The 15,223-nt window shown below is 37.9% G+C and overlaps 1 long non-coding RNA gene across 2 annotated transcripts; it reads right to left on the minus strand.

Moving 5' to 3' along the window:
* Positions 1–6,306: 6,306 nt before the first annotated feature.
* LOC309512730 lies at positions 6,307–10,369 on the minus strand. 2 transcript variants are annotated; one of them, XR_014211155.1, is made up of 4 exons: positions 9,696–10,369; positions 8,381–9,004; positions 7,098–7,325; positions 6,307–6,792 (listed from the first exon to the last, which is right to left on the minus strand). It is a non-coding gene; the product is annotated as an uncharacterized lncRNA (long non-coding RNA). The 2 variants fall into 2 exon arrangements; XR_014211156.1 differs by lacking the exon at positions 6,307–6,792 and having other exon boundaries at positions 6,823–7,325.
* Between the last annotated feature and the right edge of the window lie 4,854 nt (positions 10,370–15,223).

Consider the following 15,223-nt stretch of genomic DNA (forward strand, 5'->3'; position numbering starts at 1 on the left):
GCCCTGAGCGAGCGCAGATTGTGCTGAGCCCAGACCAGGAGGTGTTCCGTCAGCCTGTGAAGGATTCTGGATCTGATACCTCCTTGGTGATTTATATAAGCCACCACTGACATGTTGTCCGAACGGACCAAGACGTGGTGTCTTTTATCTGGGGACAAAAAACGCCTCAGCGCGTTGTCGACTGCCATCATTTCCAGGCAGTTTATATGCAGAAGCTTCTCCCGTTCCGACCACTGGCCGAATAACGGTCTGCCCTCGAGCAGCGCTCCCCATCCCGAGGTTGAGGCGTCCGTAGACACCACCTTCACACTCGAGGAAGTCCCCAGGCTTACTCCTGACCGGTACCAGTCGGTCACTGTCCAAGGTTTCAGAGCTGCGACGCATTTCTGATCGACCTTGAGGCGCGCGAGACCGGAGGTCCAAGCTCTGCGCGGCGCGCGCTTTCAACCAATACTGCAGCGGGCGCATGCGAAGCAGACCCAGCTGAAGCACTGAGGATGCTGAAGCCATGAGACCCAGCATCCTTTGAAACTTTTTGAGCGGGACTAAAGCGCTGTGGCGAAAAATCTCTGTCATTCGCTGAATACTTAGTCTGCGCTGCGGCGACAGCTGTGCTGTCATAGACAGCGAGTCCAGATCTGTGCCCAGAAAATGTTCAGTTAAGGTAAAAAAAGTTACTTAGTTCACCTTTAATATAGTGTTATTATGCCAAAATACTTATTTATTTAGTTTTAAATGAAACTATTGTAAGTATTCCCCCTTTTTTCAAAATGTAACTATAATCTGATTACTACGTTTTTTGACGTAACTGTAACGGATTACAGATACTGGATTTTTGTATCCTGATTACATAACGCCGTTACATGTATTCCGTTACTCCCCAACCCTGGTTGTGTGTGATTAAACCGTAAGCTGATGCTGGAGAGAATCAAGCTAGTAAGCTCAGCTGATTCTCCCTGCAGGCTGCCGATCGGTCATTGATGATCCAGTCGGAGGTAGACTTGGAAAAGCTGACTAGTCAGGTTTGCCACACTAACGTTAGCTCAGTCTTCCGCGGCACACTATTTACTATGGAAACATCTCACTGCACACCACCATGATATTAAACGGGTCACAAAATAACAGCAGATAGCCATGCTTTTGAATGCAGCTATGTTGCCTGTTGCTATGTAGCCAATGCATTTTTTATTAGAAATAATGACATGAAAACGTGATTTAAAGAAATGGTAAACCTACAATTTTAGCCATAAAAATTATTTTAAAAAACGCGAATATGGATTTTTCCTGCACCACACCTGGGCAGCTCTTACATCACACCAGTGTGAGGCAGCAGATATTTGGCATGCTGTGCTGATCACACCAGTCTGCTGAAGACCTTTCCCTCCATCTGCAAGTTGTACACATAGGTTGTACATCAGGTTAAACACACCCCTTCCTGCCCTTCCTGTGAGAGGCTGTTTAGTATAGCAGGACTTTTATTTAGCCCCAGGAGAGCCAGGATGGACTCTAGCAATTTTGAAAATCAGCATTTGCTAAAGCTGAACAGAAGCTTTTACAACTTTGAATAGTATTGTGTAGCTTAATGGTGTGTTTTGAAGATATTTCAACTTAAAGAGGTGGTTCTTCCTCATTGATATTCTGAAAGTCTTACCTTGTATCTTGCACATCTTCTGTTTGATGCAGCTATAATGTTATGGAACATGTCTATTGAAAGTTCAACCCTTATACTGCGATAAGGTGCTTCATTGTCTCTTTTGATTGTAAATCTAACAAATTCTTAAAGGAATACTCCACTTTAAAATGAAAATTCTGTCATCATATACTCACCCTCATGTTGTTTCAAACCTGTATGAATTTCTTTCTTCTGCTGAACAGAAAGGAAGATATTTAGAAGAATGTCAGTAACCAGACAGTTTCTGGGTCCCATTGACTTCCATAGTATATTTTTTTCCTACTATGGAATAGGGCTGGGTATTGACACAAATTTCACAATTCGATTCGATTTCGATTCACAAGCTTGCAATTTGATTCCGATTCGATTCAATATTGATTATTTTGGATATCTGGTACAATACATGGCAAATTTTCTCAAGGAAAACAAATCTCTTAACTAATGCTGTAAACTATGGGAGTCAGTGGTAGCATACTAGGCTTCATTAGCCTACTATAATATTGAAGGTAAAAATTAACTGATTTGTATACAAACACTTAAATTACACTTATTTATTTTTATAATAATAAAGTTATATGAAATATAAACATTTAAATGGTGGCTGTCATAAAAACCTGCCAGATTTAGTCAAACATGCATTAAAAATTGAAGAACATTAAAAATTATAATGAATATGTAATATGGTGCATATATTTAGCAGAATGCTCCTCTCTGGAGTTAATTTTTCTAGCTGACAAGTTTATGTTTAACTTGTTAACAAGTTTAACTTGTTCATAAACAAGTTTATTGTAACCTGCGTCGCGGCGACAATGCAACCCTCACTTACAAATAGCGAAATATGCAAATGAGCGTGAAGTGCACCGCTTCAAAATTTGGACCAGTGACCAGAAGACCAGAATCGCTCAAGAGACTGCGTTAACAGCAAGGGGAGAAAGAATTTATGACAAGCACTCGTTGCGTTAGAAAATTTGGAATGATGTATTAAGGAATTAAATGATAAAGCAGTGAAATTTAAAACATCACATCACACAGGAGGGAAAGAAAAAAAAAAAAATATATATATATAATGACCAGGAGAACAGCAAAGATTTGCCGTGGAACAAATAAATGTAACCTTAATATAACCCTAATTTATATTTCCTATTTAGTTTATAATTATTATTGTTTCTCTCTTTTTTTTTTTTTACCTATTTAGTTTCAAGCTAATAAATTTAATTGACCCTTATTCTATTAATATATGTATATAATTTAGTGGTTTACCTATTTATTCAATTTGTTTCTAATTGGCTTATTTAAGGTTAAGTAAACGTTTTAAATTCAAATGCAATCCTTCCAAATGATAACCCTATAAGAATACCCTTTTTACTCTCGTTCTCCAAGAAAAATAAATAAAAATCAAATATAAAATCAAAATGAATTGAAATGAAATACAATGGAATTTGAAAAAAAAATAACAGTAGAGAAAATAAAATACAGGTCAAAATGTACTGCTTAATTAGCAGTCTCAAATTCAATACAATTCAGATTCCTCTTTTTATATGTATATAATTTATATACACACTAATTCTCAGTTCCAGTTCGAATGCCGCTCTCACGAGATCCTTCTTCCGCAATGTATCTCGGATCAACACAGTTCAATTCAGATGTGTGCACAATCATACCACTCCGTTCGTTTCTTGATTCATAAACTCGGTCCTTCCTTATATGGGCAAATGGCTCGCCAGTTCCCGCTCGCAACGTTTTTTTCCCGATGTGAAGCAAGCAGGGACAATTCACATACAATTCTCCAAAATCGTCCGGTGTCCAGGAAATGTGCAGCATCCGACTCAGAAAAGACAAAAAGTAGAAAAGAAGAAAAAAAACAAGAAAAAAGGGGAAAAGGAAAGAAAGAAAAAGACCCAACCTTGCAAAGACAAGGCCAAAAATACAATTAGACATTCCTTTCAAAAAATATACATCATTAGAGCAGTTAGCCTGCATATAAACAACATTCAACTTTTTTTTCCTTTTACTGCAATTCCGTCTTACTTTAGCACATATAGTTTGTATGTGCAAAGAGCTATTTTTCCGATGACGCACTTAGGCCTCATCTGCCCGTATTACATGTGCGTCATGACCGCGCATTAACTCATAGCTCAAATACACGACGAAATTCGTTAAAATAACCTCTGGGTCATTCTATATTTAGGGGTACATTTCATGTCAGCCAAAAAGTCAGGAAATCAGTATTCTTTTTTGAGCAATAAACTAGGTGGTTAAATAATATATGCCCTTAATGTGCTAAATTAGTTATTTGGCAAGCTTAAGCTCTAATGATTTTTTTTTAATATGTTAATGAAAATTAACATTTGATTCATTATTTTGTCAACTGTGTTACGGACAAATGCTGTGTCAAATGAAACATGAATGAAGTAACACATGTTTGATAACACATTTGTTTGAAAGTTTTTTAGTCTATTCACTAGAGTTTTTGAGGTTATCTGTCTAACTGATTTGTAAATATGAATTGGGGGCTTCATAATGGTCGTTGTGGGATGATGTCATGAAGGATGAAACTTTTCTTCAACATAAATTCACAGTATGCTGAATTTAGTATTATTCATCATCCTTACCCAAGATTTCCATTTCCAGAGATATCCCTATCTAGTTTTCTGACGGTTTAGTTCACATTTAAAAGATTTATGACATAAAAACCACACTTAACACAGTTGACAGAGAAAGTAACACAGTTGACAGAAGTAACACCGTTGACAGGACACATTAGAAGGAAAAGAGAAAACTTCCTTTAAGATGATAACTTTCTTTTTATTCAACAAATGTAGGTTTAAGTCAATCATGAGTAATTCTGAATGGTTTATAACCCTTGACAAATGTGAATATATTATGTTATGGATACTGAGTTCATAGAAAGTGTGGCCGTGATGAGATCAGTTAAGTTTATCCATTGTAATGCAAATCATGGTTTTAGGCAATTTGTAATTTTGTGTAATGTAAATGTAATTTCCATATAATGTAGTGTGAGCATAAATTGAAACTGAATTGTCAACATTGTCAGTTGATAGGTAACACAGTTGACGGGTAACACGGTTGACATTTCGGCCATTTTAGGGCCTTGTGCAAAATGCTGGCCTTGGACTAGTTAGTAGATGACCTTGATTAACTTATGTTTTTATATTCTTTCTCTACACATTTATAAATATAACATGTGACGCAAGTTCACCAGAACATGTTGATAACACAGTTGACGGTCAATGAATCTATTCTATGCGCAGACAATAATATAGATAATATATTGAAGAGGAGAAGTTATGACTTACCACACTGTCTTCACATTTCCCTCCAAAAAAGGAATTGCATCACAGTGATGTTGGACATGTGACTTTGGAACAAATCATTGCTGATTTATAGGGGGTTTTATAGGGAGTAACACAGTTGACACTGATTTCTCTGACATACACAAAATGGGTGATTTAATGTAGATGCATGAGCAAAATATTTTTTTAAACACCTTTCTCACAAGTTAATGATTATTTTGGACAATATTTATAAGAAATATATACAGAAACATGCATTCTAGAGATAATCTGAAGAGCAAAACCTCATATTTACCAAATCGGACAGCACAAAAACAGCAACTTCCAGTATAGAATATGCTATTTTTGCAAGATAAAAGATGGGTATCTGTTGGATTTTTGTATTAAATGAATTAGAAATGTCCCTTGATATAAAAGTGATCATTGATTGAAGTGAAATGTTCATGATTAAAAAAAAAAATGATAATAGAGTCCATGGACCTGACATGTACCCCTAATTATAGAATGACTCCTCTATTAACCACTCGAGGTGGCTTTTAACTCTGAAACATTAATTATTCAACACATACATGCAATACTCTTCCCATTATAAACGAAAGGGTCAACTCTTTTACATACAACAGCATCCCAGCAAACATGCTCCTTTGGGGCCCGAATGGGGCCCTTGCGGGCAGCCCACTGTGGGCCCAGATACCGGCGTGAAATGCGGGGCACATGTGGGCCCCACACTATGGGGCCCAGGTGGGGCCCCATCGGGACAGCCCAAAGTGTGGGCTGACTGTGGGCTAGCCCACACTAACCATTGGGGCCAGTTGTGGGCCCACAGCAAACCCCTTAGGGACCTGTGTGGGACCACTGTGGGCCCAGATACCAGCGTGAAATGCGGGGCACATGTGGGCCCCAGGTAGGGCCCCATCGGTAGAGTAGAGTGTAGAGTGAGCCCCCATTGGGGCCAGTTGTGGGCCCACAGCAAGCCCACGCTATGGGCAAAGTGTGGGTATACTGTGGGTACATTGGGTTAAGTGTGGGCATACTGTGGGTACACTGTGTGGGCATACTGTGGGTACACTGGGAAAAGTGTGGGCACACTGCGGACAATGCAAAGATGTATTGTAATATACCTGTGGCCTTAAACAACAAGATTAGTTTGGTTGTACTTTGCATTTGCCACAATACATGCAAAATAATTGCACTTGGTGAAAGTCAAAGTAGTACATTAGAAGTCATATGTTTCAAATAATTTCATTTATTCACAGTCATGTAAAATATATATATATACACAATACATTACCGTTCAAAAGTTTGGGGTCAGTACATTTTTTAAAATACTTTTGAAAGAAATCCCTTCATCTCATCAAAGCTGCATGTATTTAATAAATACATTAAAAAGAGTAATATTCTGAAATATTGTTGCAACTTAAGATAACTGTTTTCTGGTTTAATCTATTTTACAAAGTAATTATTCCTGGGATGTTAAAAATTTATGTTAATAATTTATTACAGTAGCCAGCATCCAGTCGTCAGCATGTAAATCGTGAAAACAAATCAGGAACGTTTGAACAGAACTGTCAAAAGAGCAGCATTTATTTTAAATAGATTTTGAGTAAAACAAAAAAAAATTGGATTATGAATCCTCTAATACAATAAATCAATCCCCTCGGATACCAGAAGATCTTTGCCAGATCTCAAGTCTTCTGGTTCTTCTGCTCCTTCCACCATCCCAGTCTCTTGCATTATGATTTAACAGGATCAGGATCAACCCCTTCGGATGCTGCGGCCTGGCTGTTTTTTGTGTCAGTTTTTTCTCTAAAGTGAGAAAAAAACAACAACAATTGAAATGTTAACATAAAATTTTTTACAAAAACAAAACAAAAACAAGGGTTGTTCCAAGTGTAATTTATATATGACTGGAGAAACCTGAAAATAATTAGAGTTCCGGAAAAATAGTTACAGGTGTTTATTATTATTAAAAAACTAATTTAGGCGGTGTTGTTGAAGGAGAAACATACAGAAAGTGAACCAATTGAGGGCATGATGAAATAAGAGCATGAGAACAGTTTACTAAAATTATCAACACAACGTAAAGAATAATTTTGTCAACTTGTACTCACACTCATGTCATTCCAAACCTGCATGATTTCTTCTGTGGAAGATGATATTTTGAAAAATGACTCAATAAAAAGTAAATGGGATCCAATGGGATTTTCATTGTATGAACAAAACAGATTAAACATAATTCAAAATATCTTCTTTTGCATTCCACAGAAAAAAGTAAATACATGTTTGGAACAACATGAAGAACAATCCTTTTAATGTCTTTATCAATAAATCATTGATAGCTTTAAAGGTAGGGTAGGTAATCATTTTTCTAAAAAAAAAAACATTCCAAATTTGTTTAAACTGTCTTTATATACCAATACATAATTAAAATGTAAGTACTCTGAAAAAGAAAATTAAAAAATCGAGTGACTGTAGACCTTTTAATCTGCAATAAACACAGCTCATTATTTCCATTCACTCCACCCCCTCCCTTCTGAGCTCCTTCCAAAGCCACGCCCCCAAAACACATGAACGCGCGACGCCAAACGCTCAGGCTGGAACAAGACGCATTTATTACGTGAGACGAGTGGAGAGGAAGGAGCGCAGTACATACAGTGACATCATGTCAGAATCACATGTAATAAAATACCTAACTTTATCACTATGAATATAAACAAATGAGATTTCTTTTAGTACTCACTATCAAGCTAGCATATCGATAATGGTAAAGTTTCATTCGGTAACGAGCTATATTTATAAGGCAAAACTAAAAACAGGTTGCATTGATACACGTTTTTCCATTACCATCAGTTACACTGTGATGAAGATGAATTTCGTGTAAGATTCATAACATATACGGTGTTTTGCATGTAAGAGTTTCCATGATGAAAACATTGTTGACTCTAATGAAGACTAACGTTAACGTACACTCCGAGAAAAGTACCGCATCGTCGGCTCGAGGACAGGTCCGGGGTTGAGGGCGAAGCAGAGGAGGTCGTTCAAGAGTGCGGGCAGGGTCTGAGGAAGTAGTTTTTGCCTTGTTTGCCTTCGCTGACTGCATATGCAGGTGCTTTGAGCTGAATATTTCCGGGAACGGTGACATGTGATGAGTGCACGCCGGGCAGCGCGCGCAGTGGGGCTCGGGCACGAGACATGAAGGCATCTGATTGGTTCTTTACATTCGCACCGAATGGCAGTGATTGGTCAGAGTTTTTACTGTCCTGCAGCTGCTACAGAGGTCTGATTTTTTTCATTCCTTTTTCTAAACACATAATGTATTGACTACTATCAGGATGGAAGGACCATTTCACCCAGTATAAAAAAAAGTGTTTCTGAACAGGATTACCTACCCTACCTTTAACTTGCAGCCTGAATATGTCATTTTTATTTAAAAAAATAGAGGGAATGTGTCCGACAGTCAAAAATGTACTTGCACAGAAAAAGAGTGACCTGTGCCTGAGTGGCTCTTTTGGGTTTATTATTTAGCTGTTTGACACATCACAATTAAGGAAAAAAGAGAGAAGACAACTGAATATTAGTCAAATATTACATAAATCTATACAAATAAAAATGATTATTTTTTCATCAGTGATTATTGACTAATTAATATGTCAGGAGTTCTCATCTCTGGTCCTCGAAGTGCACTGTCTTGCAGTTTATGTCCAGACCTGATCAATCTCACTTGCTCTTTTAACCAAAAGAGCTTGATTAGCTTGTCCAGGCGTGCTGGACCAGGGTTGGTGCTAAAGTCTGCAGGACAGTGGTCCTCAAGGGCCAGAGCTGAGGTCCCCTGCAAAATGTTCTGAACATGACTAGATGGATCACTTACAGCAGTGGTGTCCAGTCCTGGTCATGGAGGAGTTTAGCTCCAGCCTGTCTGTAGTGTCTGCTGATCCTGAAGACCTCGATCAACTGGTTCAGGTCTGCTTAACTGGGGTTGGAGCTCAATTCTGCAATCAGGATTAGACTGCAATAAATACTGAAAAGAGAGAGGACAAACAACATTTCAAATACAGTATTTAATGTTGATCTTAACTTTAAGATGAATAAATGCTGTAGAAGTAATTGTTCCCTAATTGTTGGTTCATGTTAACTAAAGCTAACAAAATGAAACCTTATTATAAAGTGTTACCATTTATTAATAATGAGAGAGTCGGCCATACTAGTATAACATTAATTAATAGGAATCTTAAACTGGTTCAAACTAGGCTACTGTATTCATGTTAACACTAGGCACAAATGGCATTATAGCACTCCTTTCATTTGCCCTCCAGATGGGCGTTCCTATAATGGTGTGAGTCATGTGACGTCACGTGAAATCAATGAATTAACCGTCCAGTGATATTTTTACGTTAAATAAATTAGTTTACTTTCATTCACACATTTGGAAATTGCCAGCAAAACCTTTACAATACTATCAAAATCTCTCATATACTGTACACATACAATGTGATTAAAAGCCTAAATTACAGCTCAAGTTAACCTGCCTCTAGCTAGTAACAGTTAGCTGCTACTGTTAACTTAACGGTTGAGATGCTACCGGACTTTTCCTGAAGACACTAAATCATTTCTATAAAGTAAATATTCAACGGAAGCGTGTCATTTACATTAAAGAATGTGTCAGAAGCATTTGTATGTACTATTTGTGTAAGTTTGGGGACTAAACTTACCTGAAAGTAGTGAAAACAACAGTGAGAGACGGAGTTACTGCTTGTGTCAGTTGAGCTGTCGTCCCGTTTCCATGGTAACGGCCTCCGCTCCAGTTCAAATGCGGCTCGAATGTTCAGCGCGAGCGCCCATTATTAAAACACGTAAAAGTCACGCAGCATTTACATAAACATAGAATTGATGGAGGGAATTATTTGATAATCAGATAAAATATCTTGAACTTTGGTTTGTTCCATTTGTTCCTATTTTAATAAAACCTGTTTAAGTATAACCTCAGTGAGATCAATTATGCAATATAATAACTTAAAAATATCCATTAGGGAACGTTCTCTATAAGTTACTTTTAGGTTATTCAAAAAATAACCACCCTGCAACGTTCTGGGAACGTAATTTTATGGTTGCAAAATAATAACTTAAAAATAACCATTAGGAAACGTTCTCTATAAGTTTTTTTTAGGTTATTTAAAAGTAACCACCCAGCAACGTTCTGGGAACGTTATTTTATGGTTACATAAAAATAAAACCAAAAAGAATGTTCCCCTAATGTTAGTATTTGGTTCCCCAAAAAATAACCAAACAGGAACCAAAAACTAACGTTAGGGGAATGTTCTGTGTTAACTGGGTGGTCTGTCTGACTTTATCAGTCTGTCTGGGAACAGCTGCAACAAGCAAACAGGTAAAGATAGTACTTGTCTTGGTATCTTGTTGACTGTGTGCAGTTTTAGTTAAGTATGGGATGGACTGTTGAATGAAATAACATTTATGACATTTTACAGGATCGTTAAAATAGTTTGATTAACCCTGAGCTTCTAATCTTAAAACAATTATTTAACTGTACTGTTATGGTGGGTTGCCCACAGTAAACCCTAATGGGGGCCCAAATGGGTAAAACTGCTATGGGCCCCGCATGGGTTAACCCACTGGGGGCCCGTGTGGGTTTTCTGTGGGCAGTCCCACAGTGGGTTGCCCACAGAAAATCCTAATGGGGGCCCAAATGGGTAAAACTGCTATGGGCCCCGCATGGGTTAACCCACTGGGGGCCCGTGTGGGTTTTCTGTGGGCAGTCCCACAGTGGGCTGCCCACAGTAAATCCTAATGGGGGCCCAAATGGGTAAAACTGCTATGGGCCCCGCATGGGCTAACCCGCTAGGGGCCCGTGTGGGTTTTTCTGTGGGCAGTCCCACAGTGGGTTGCCCACAGAAAATCCTAATGGGGGCCCAAATGGGTAAAACTGCTATGGGCCCCGCATGGGTTAACCCACTGGGGGCCCGTGTGGGTTTTCTGTGGGCAGTCCCACAGTGGGCTGCCCACAGTAAATCCTAATGGGGGCCCAAATGGGTAAAACTGATATGGGCCCCGCATGGGCTAACCCGCTAGGGGCCCGTGTGGGTTTTTCTGTGGGCAGTCCCACAGTGGGTTGCCCACAGTAAATCCTAATGGGGGCCCAAATGGGCAAAACTGCTATGGGCCCCACATGGGCTAACCCACTAGGGGCCCGTGTGGGTTTTCTTTGGGCAAGCCCACTGTGGGCTTGCCCACAGAAAGCCCATATGGGGCCCGAAAGGGTTTGCCCTTGCCCACACTGTCCCACAGAAAACCCACACTTACCCACAGTGGGCCCACACTGGCATGTTTGCTGGGATATTACATCAGAATTTAGTAATTCAATACAATTTATCAAGTATTTTACACACAAAAAGAATTATTTAATTACAAAACTCACCAAGAGAACTCAATTCATCGGCTATGAAGGGCAAAACTTCCAACTTTGGAAAATGTATTCTCTTCGTAGCAGTCAATATCACGTTCACTCGTAACGTTTGACTGATGAATCTCAATCCGCACTTTAATCTAAAAGTTTCTCTATTGTTTCTCTGATTTAAATCTTGGTTTGTTTGTTCTAATTCTCGTTTCTTTCTTTAGGATCGCACCAGCAGCTTCTGTAACTTGAACTAGCCGCTTCAGTGTCTCGCAAAAAGTGTTGCATCACCCTTGCCCTGAGTCCACCTATTAAGGCGGGGCTAACTCCCACTCGTTGAATTGAACCAATCTTTGTCTTGCTAAATTGGATACATTTTCTAAATGAGTTTTATGATTTTAGTTTATGCATTTTCTTATTTTCTCTTAGAATCTTAAACTTTCTATTTTTTTCCTTTCCCCACAGACATTAATAAAATAACTGTTTTATATATATTCACAAGTGTTAGTTTTTTTTTTTCTCTCTCCTTACATCAACAGAATCTCTTTAGTGACCTGGGTTACATTATGGTCACTGGATATGGTTTTTCTGAGGTAAATGTGACGTTACATGACATTGATTACAAACTGATTTACTGATGTCTTTCCACGGTGGAAACACTGAGCGATTCCATGTCACATGATACGGAATTCGAGAAGTTCTACTCTACCTTTTAACATACTTTCAGATGCTCATTCATGTTTATTTCGCGCTGTAACTGGTGTTATTAAGGTGGAAGAGAAGATCATGTGCGCGCTGCTGCTTCTCTAGAGCTGAGCTGTGCCAGAGTGATCTCACGCCACAGCGCCAAAATGGTATTTATGTTTTGAATTTCGTAAGAAAATGGACGTAATTTGAAATACGAGACTTTGTTTCATATCAATAGTAACAAAGCACAAAGATTATTGCGATTTATTGGATGGGATGCGCGCTATGTTACATTCATTCATCAGCTGAAAACAGGACGACTAATCGATTCTTGGGATTTAAGCATCGATTAAAATCGAGAAATCGATATTTTTTACCCAGCCCTACTATGGAAGTCAATGGGACCCAGAAACTGTCTGGTTACTGACATTCTTCTAAATATCTTCCTTTCTGTTCAGCAGAAGAAAGAAATAAATACAGGTTTGAAACAACATGAGGGTGAGTATATGATGACAAAATTTTCATTTTAAAGTGGAGTATTCCTTTAATTGCAGTATCTAATCTCAATTTGTTCAATTAAAACATTGCATATCACTCCCAAAACAATTGATCTGCTTAATTATTGATATTTGCAGTTCATTTGAATATTTATTTTTTACTTCCGGTACTTAAGTATGTTTTAAATCGAAAACTTTTGTACTTTTACTCAAGTGATGTTTGAATGGAGGACTTTCTACTTTTACTGTAGTCATTTTTTATTTAGATACATCTACTTTTACTTGAGTAGCCTATAACTTTTGAGTACTTTTACCACCCCTGCTTGTGTTAAAATGCTGTAAATTGAAAATGCTTTCAAAAATAAAATGACAAATTGAATTTATTTATGATTTAACTTCTATTAACTAATTCAAATCAATATATGGTGTAACGACCCTTTGCGTTTAAAAGGCTTTTGTCCAGGTACACTTGCGCATAGTTTTTCAGGTAGCTTTGCAGGAAGGTTTCTTCAAGCATCTCGGAGACGTCCTCTCTGACAGGTGCACTCGGACAGAAACAAAAGATAAATGCTGACATCTGCTGCTTATTGTGTTATTGCAGACATCTGGGGCTCGTTTTTCGTACGCTGCTTATTACATCCGAGATCAAATGACACATCCAAGATAATATCATCGTGCTAATCATGATCTGGCTAACTCGGTTCTTCGAACACACTTGCCGGATAGGATTAGTATCGCTGGATTGAGTTATCTGAGATAATTGCGCGTTCATGCGCTGGGTTAAAAGGGGACATGTATCGATAGTAGAAACATTGATCAGCAACGCTGCTATTGGCTGTTCAGCGTGGCCAAAGAGCGCGCTCAGTTTTTCTCCTCAGCAGAGCAAGAACAGTCGAAGTTTATTCGGAATTTTAATGTTTATCAAAACGCCAGGGAACTCCTCAAAGTCTGCAAAAGCCAGGAGAGAGGGCTGGCAAAAAGTAGCAGACAATTTAAATCCGTTAGAAGTGTCCATGTTAGATGTTTTTTTATCACTTATTAGCCTATATTTTTGTATTTGAATAATTGCATAATTACTTTGTTCATTGTAATGTCAGAGTCACCACACTAGAACATGGGAACAAACAAAAGTGAAGTACAAAAATATTCTACATAATGGTAATTTTTTTGTTATATTATAGTCTCTTTTATAAAAGACACTGTTAAATAAATGATTGGCTGTTTATAAAAGCAACCAAGAAAAAGGCTGAGCAAAAAAAAAAAAAAGAAGAAAAGATCTTAGTAGCCTACACTGTAAAATAATTTTTGCTGCATTAAATTAAGGCCGTATAGTCATTTCAACTGTTGAATCTTGAGTAATGATGAATTGCTTTGACTTGTGAAAGTGAAAACTAATAAACTTATATTAATGTAAAAATATTTTTCCAGAGTGTAGTTCATATAATGACATTGTGTTTTCCTCTTTTGTGCACTTTTACATAATACACCAACACTTGTATCTGTTCCCAAGAAAGTGGTGGCTGAAATATGTGCAGTAAGTGGACATTTTTTTTATAACTTTCCAAAGGAAAGAAAGTATAAGACTTTGTAATGTCCATTTGTTTCCATTGCACTGGACAGTGAATAAACCCTCTCAGATAACTGTCATATGGAGGAACTTGCCTACCTGCAAGTGCATAAATAACTTTACTTAATTTATACTTGTATGCTTTATGGCAGCAATATAAGTTGCAGGATTCCACATCTACAGAAAGGCCTACAGAAGAGTCTGCACAGACAGAGGAGACATAGGCCTACAGGTGGGCAGTGGATAGCCAACTTTTCCTTTTTATTTGTTGCATGAGGCATGTGTCTAATATCTCTTGTTGCAGGCACTTGAACACTGGCTTTTCTTTACAAAGAACAATTGAAATAAAACTCAAGGAACTAAGTATATTGGTCTTTTATTAAACTTTTCATTATATTATAATGAAAAGTTTTTTTTTTTTTTTTTTTTTTGGCCAATGTTGTGTAATATGGCACATGCAGCAATGTCACAGGCCCTGTCAGGTGTGCAAACCTCAGACTTATCAGACACTGAAATCTTCCCTTTAGTTAGCCAAAGTTCATTTCATTGTGTGCCCTTGTCCTGGCTACTGCATTGTAACTGGTTTGGGTCAGGGAATGGGGTCATAAAACACCTGTCTGCAGGCAGGAACATGTCATAATCACCTATGAAGAAATGCAGTTCTGTTAGGATCAGCATAAGTGTATGTAATACAGTGAGCTTGATATTTAATTGTGGAACTTTCCTTACCACTTTCAAATAATGTGCATAAATGTGAATCTCTGAAAATTCTTAAGTCATGCACAGATCCTGGCCATTTTGCTTTCACATTTGTGATATGGAAGATTTTAGTCAACTGACTTTTTTTATTTTATATAATATTATTAATCTGGAATATTAAGACTCCCAATAGTAACTGGGCTGCACATTTACATTGTGAACCCCCTTTCTGTTCACATAATCCCCTTCAGTGAGGCCTTGATGGCAGTCTATGGAAGCCTATAGTCTATGGTACCAATCACGTTAGTGAAGCCTGAGTGACATACTGTAATCGGCATGGTCATGATTGCATGATCTTCATAAAAAATGATAGCCAAAAAA

Source organism: Leuciscus leuciscus (assembly GCF_965113295.1).
Source record: "Leuciscus leuciscus genome assembly, chromosome: 1".
NCBI classification, from domain to species: domain Eukaryota; kingdom Metazoa; phylum Chordata; class Actinopteri; order Cypriniformes; family Leuciscidae; genus Leuciscus; species Leuciscus leuciscus.